Below are 6,000 nucleotides of genomic sequence, written 5' to 3'. Positions count from 1 at the left end.
TATCAGTGTTCAGTTTTCCCTTTTTTTGCCCTTCAAACAGACCTAATTATTTAAATATCAAAGAGCTGAGACCTCATAGCCAGATCAGACAATCACACCAAGGTTTTAAAAACAAAATTGTCAGTCCTGTACTAAAAATAAAAGAATCCTAGATAGCATGTAATAGAATTAATCTTATTTTATATTGGATGGGGAGTTTGGTTTCAGATTGAGAAGATTGTGGCTATAATATTCATTTTGCAATAATCTGAGCTCCTTGAGAATGGGTGGTGCTGGATGCAAGGGGTGATGTGAGAAATGTATTGATTCAAACACATAATTGGATGTGCCTTGGAAATAATGAGGGATTGAGGGTGCTTAAGATTTGAATTTTGCTTATAGCCACTCCTCAAAAAGACAGTCGAAGTAGAAAAATATGAACAGAACAAATACCACATGAAAAAAAGCTAAACAGGCAAACAAAACTTTCCCTAACTGGGAATTTGTTTGTTCCATTTGCCTTTTCTAAAAGGCAGCCAGTAAATAGGAATCACGAAGTATGAGTTTCTTAGAAGAATAAATCTAGCAATTAATTATATGTCAAGGCTTAAGAATCAAAAAAACTGCTTATGCCCATTGCCAGTCATTCACTCCCTGTCAGTAGTAGTTCACATCTTTCCTGGGATGGCATCCAACCACAGTGGCATCTAAAATATAGCAGGCTATATTGTTACAGTTGGAGGTGAAATTGAAAGTTGCACCAAACAGAAGTGACAAATTCACATTGCTCAGTGTTGCCTAGCAATAAGAGATGAGTTTATTATGAACACTTGACTCTATATCCATCGCAAGGAGGCTTTGTATTCGCACCAAAATGCCACTAGTCTTACAGGCAAAAGGGGCAAAAATAGGGTGGGCAGAAGGAGGGAACAGTCACAGTAGTAGTGAGTATGTTCTGTATTTCAAGATTTCTCTCTGTCTCAGGGGAACGAGTCAGGAAGGAGAAGGCAGAGCCTGCCTCCAGCTGAACTGTTTAAGATTGGCCAGGTAGCTTGTTACAGACCTTAATCATGCTTTTGAATGCCCTTAGTAGTGCTGTTTCATTAGTAATGGCTTGTAGTTCAGACACTGCAAATGAACTCTTTACTGAATGTTCCCAAGAACTGCTCAGTAGTTGTTTTCATTGTGCAGAGCTTTCTATTTGCTTCTGCTCTATTTTCATTTTTTTCTTTCTTTTTTCCTTTTTTTTTTTAAGGGAAAAGGACAAGTCATCAGGGAGCTTTTCCCTCCTCAGACACCTTGTTCTTTTCTTTTTTGACCAGTGTTTATATGGGAAAACATTTATTTCTATCTTGGACATTGGACCTTGTCTCTCAAGGTACTAATTACCTAACTATTCATATAAATGTGTTTTTCTTAAAGAATATTTAGGTATCCTTGAAGACCTTACTGGATACCCACACACATATTTAGGCACATAATCAATTTTAAAAATCAATGCAATCGTTTCTATTAAACTGGCACCCCCCCTCCAATAACTGATCTGTTTCTGTGTTTTTATGCCATCTGCATTTTTGACAACTGAATATTTTTGACAGCATGGTCCATTGTGCCCAAGTTCACATCATTTTTTTTTTCTCTCTTTTTTTTAAAACATCATATGACTACATATGTAATAAGAAAATGGGTTATATCACACATTTTGCTTTACAGATTTGGGTTCGCAGTGGATTTTTTGAACTGACAAAAATTTTACAAGAAGTATTTCTATTATAAGAATGCATTTATTTTATAGACATGATAGATCAATGAAATGCTATGTAAATACATTGAAATTATAAAACAGTTGTGATTTTAAGAAGCTTTAGAAACAAAAAAATAAAGATGAAATTTAGAGATTATATAGTTTAGGTAAAATAGAATAAAATATAGATAAAAAATGCTCTCTCGTGTGAAATGTTTAATTAAAAACGCTAGTGCAGAATTATATCCTTAGTTTATGTGTTCATCTAGCCAAATTAACTGAATCTATGAAAATTTTAGAGCATAATTTTTATATTTTGTGTACAAAAATGCAGCTGTTGTCTCAAATTGTCACTTAGGCAGTAAGCTTTGAAGGTAAAAAACTGAGGTACTTGCATTTTGTAAATGTTTTTGTAAAAACCTTTCGTAACTTTGGTCCTTTCTTTATTTCAGATTCAACGTGTTACAAACAAACATATTCCACCTGTTACAACAATCTGGCATATTACTTCCTTGATACGTGATGATACAATACCTCTCAGGTTTGCTGAGTAGCAAAGAGAAATGTAAGCAAATGAAAAGGTTTTCCACTTTCACAGTTTTTTTCTGCTTGGGGTTCTGTTTGTCTGAGAACCGTATGAATAGAAGCCATATTTTATAGTATTTCTTTAACCTCTGCCATCTGGTGTAGGTTAGTTTTTCCACTGCCAACATATCCTAGAGGCCCCAGTACCAAAATGTTTAATTTCTAAGTAAACATTTGGACTTTATAAATCCAGTTTAAAAAAATAGAGCGTTATTTTTTTAAACTTTATACTACATTTGCCACTACCAATGACATTAATAAACACACAGACAGGAATATGGGTTTAAAGGCTTCTGGTCATGACTTTTCTGTAGCTGACCTCCAGAGATGTTAGGTCACCTGACATCTTTAATCACTGAGTCATGCTCAGTTATCAGGAAAGGACTTGAATATTCCCTACTGACCTAAAGCCTGAAGTTGTGTCAAGGGATTTGCACCACCACAGCCAAAACTTTCCAAATCACATATGGTTTCAGGCAAATAATACTCGACCATGCCAAAGCCAGAGCTTTAACTTGTTAATTTTCTTTTAATTTAAAGCAAAGTTATTTCACTGCAACAAGAGAGGATTGTTGCTACAAAAGAATTTAGGCAAGTAACTAACCACTTAAGAAAACCATATCTCTAGCAACTTCCTTATGTCTGAGGAAGAAAAAAACCACAAAAATCATGTGCCAGAATTCTACTACCAAGAGGATTAAAAATAAAGAACAGTAAATTAATTAACAAGTGGCTCTTTTTTGAGCATTGAGCTCTGAGCTACTGTGCAAAAGTTATGCCCATTTAAATGAATTTAGAATTTGATTAGTTTAATCAGTGTGATTTGGTAATGAAGATTCATGGTATTTGCTGAATTTAAATGATACTTGTCCTGAGGATAATTCTTCTTGCTGGACAGTATGGATGAAGAGATGAGGTATCACCTTTCAGCCAATCTGGGGTGTAAAATTCTGTGTTACTTTGCAAGACCACTAATTGCATTTATTTTATTATGCTGAGTTATAAACAGCAGCATCTGGGGAGTGAACATCCTCTCTCTGCCACAGCAATAGTGACTTCTTCTGCCTGGATGGACACCTGGTTAAATTGCCTCAGTATGAATCATCAGAACAGATAAATCAGTGCCCACACTGTGATCTTTTTAGTCATCAGCGAAACTTGTTAAGTTTAATTTAGTAATTTTCTAATTCCAGCTCACTTTGGGACCATTTATATTTTTTTTCATTGTTGTTCTTAAACCTACCTGAATTGGAGTGGAAGCTTAGACATGCCATGAAAGATTACTCCAGTATTTCTTTGTAACCATTTATTAGCCCAGCAAACCAGCACTCACATTTATGTTGTGCCTGGAATCACGTTTGTGTGGTGCCTTCAGCCCCTCTTACCAATCAGCTCATTCTCTTTGCTTCTGATTCTCAATGAACTCTACCCTGGATGTTCTGTGCTTGGCTGGGCATTTTAAGAGTGGATTTAGCCTTAGCAAATCAAACCATCTTTTTATCTTCCCTCTTCTGCCACAGTCTTTCCTGTAAATTTTTGGTCAACGTAAGAATTTTTCAAAGGACTGGAGATCACAATATTCATGCAGGTTTTTTGAACATAAACACCTGTGTGAGAAGGAAAAGAATCAAAGTCAGAGCTCCAGAAAAAAAAGGACTAGAGTTGGTCATTGCATATTTGGCCATTCAGTAAACATGCAGCACAGCCTGGCACAACACTGTTGCTCTTTTTCGTATCAGTAGTAAAAATATATAGGAAGAATCTGGGAGTAATTTTTCTTAAATTATGTCTTTTGTCACTTCTGTCTTAAACTGGGTGTAAAATTGGTCCTCACAATCTCTCCCAGAACAGATAGGAGGGGAGGAACCTCAGACTAAATTCCAGCACTGGGAACTGATACCCAAGTCCTAAGGGATGGGTTCTAGGCTCTGACTTTTTTTCTGTATTTCCTATTTAATAGCGACCTTCTCTTTTTTTCACTAACATTAATCCAAATCAGATTTGTCTGCAGCCAGTCTGCCTGCCAAGGGTTTCACTTGGCATGTTGGGTACTTTGTGATGCCATTGTGAGGCTTCAAGTGGTTTTGACATGATTGCACTCTAATCAGTCCAATAAGGAAGAAACTCTTATATTTAAATTCTCTATAGAAGTGAATGTACCTACAGATTCAAAGTGGTGGTGAAGTATGTGGATTTTTATCAGGTGTAAATTAGTTTCGTGATTTAGATTGTTATGTTTGCTGAGTACCCAAATTCTGCCCCAATAATTACTGGGGTTTTTTAAATGTGATATGCATATAGCGTGTATATATTCCCTATTTTTATTAGGTAACATGCCTGGAGAAAAAGAAGAGATACTCTTAATAGTATATATAACATATATTCATCCAGGAACAATGAATAATAAACAGTCTCTGGAACTTGGCAGAAGTTTAATTCAAGGGCCATCATGAACTGCATAGTTTTGGTTTTGTGTAATAAGTAGTCAAATAACATTCAGAAATTGAAAGTGTATTTTTCTATAATACACATTTTCAAGCAGGTTTCTTGGCATGCATTTTGTTTGTACTGTGCTTGAAGTTGTTTATGGCATTAGTGGTTAGTGTGTTTGTGCATGTTTGCATTCTGTCTGTTTATGAAGTATTTCACTGGTACCCTTACACAGCATGTGGTCGGTCGAAGATTATTTTTGATAGTGTGTGTAGTCATCCATTTTGGTGAAAGACTTTAAAGTAAAGTGAGTTAAACCCTGGTTATCTGCAGTTACATAAAGACAGACTTATAGGTTGTACATCTTCATGTAACTTAGATACAAAAAGTAATGAACCATTTTAAACATGAAAGAGCGAGTTGGTGCCAATTTGTCCAACAATCATGGCAATTTGAGTTGCATAAAGATAGGCCAATTCTATTAATAACTGGAACATTTGTATATTTTTATTATCATAGATGTCAAAAATAATTAACAGATGACTCATTATATTATAATAATAACATGTGTGTAACTAATTTTTGAAATGAACTACGGAAGCACAAACAAACCTCTAACAGGGATAATTTAAATCCCTTCATTCTTTAATTGACAGCTAAGAATAGGCAATACTTTCAGGACCCAGACACAGGGCTGTGAAATTAATCTGTGAAGTACACTGGGCTTAGATTATTAGTTGATACTTTTCATGGTGTTTTGAAAGTATGGGTTGTTCAGCATGTATCTAATGACATTACAGGAATATTACTTGCAGAAAATGTAGATGCTGAGCAGCTCTAGACAGTTACAGACGTCAGTTCTGTAAGGATTTTGTGAACGTTACAGAATAAAATATTATTGCTTTATTTAGATGCCTAACCTCAATTTTAAGAGCACTATTCTTCCCGTGAATCTTGCAACTTAAGGGAAACAGAGCTGACCAATAATTAATCCTTACAAAAGTTCCACATGTAAGTACTATTTCATTACTATTGTTAATAAAGTTCTTCATGGTAGGAAACTCCATTATATCAGCTCCAATTTTCTTTCTTTTGGGCCAATTTAAATTTTTTTCATTGTTCTTCTTAAACCTTCTTTCATTGGAGTGGAGAATTTTTTCATACAGGTCTCTTTTTTTCCCACTAGAGTAATATTCTACAATTTTCTAATGCTTCTTTTACATTTCTCAAGTGTGCATTTATGAGAGCTTAAAAAAGATTTT

At 35.0% G+C, this 6,000-nt stretch overlaps 1 long non-coding RNA gene across 1 annotated transcript in view; it reads left to right on the top strand.

Moving 5' to 3' along the window:
- The first annotated feature begins 1,290 nt into the window (after positions 1 to 1,290).
- Positions 1,291 to 6,000, top strand: part of LOC118687426 (uncharacterized) — a 61,666-nt gene continuing 56,956 nt past the window's right edge. Inside the window, exons 1-2 of the long non-coding RNA XR_008508454.1 lie at positions 1,291 to 1,357; positions 2,176 to 2,288. This is a non-coding gene — a long non-coding RNA (uncharacterized LOC118687426). The remainder of the gene's footprint in view (positions 1,358 to 2,175; positions 2,289 to 6,000) is intronic.

This window comes from Molothrus ater, chromosome 6 (genome assembly GCF_012460135.2).
Source record: "Molothrus ater isolate BHLD 08-10-18 breed brown headed cowbird chromosome 6, BPBGC_Mater_1.1, whole genome shotgun sequence".
NCBI lineage: Eukaryota > Metazoa > Chordata > Aves > Passeriformes > Icteridae > Molothrus > Molothrus ater.
The sequence above is the reverse complement of the archived record's forward strand: the minus strand, read 5'-3'. Positions and strand labels throughout refer to the sequence as shown.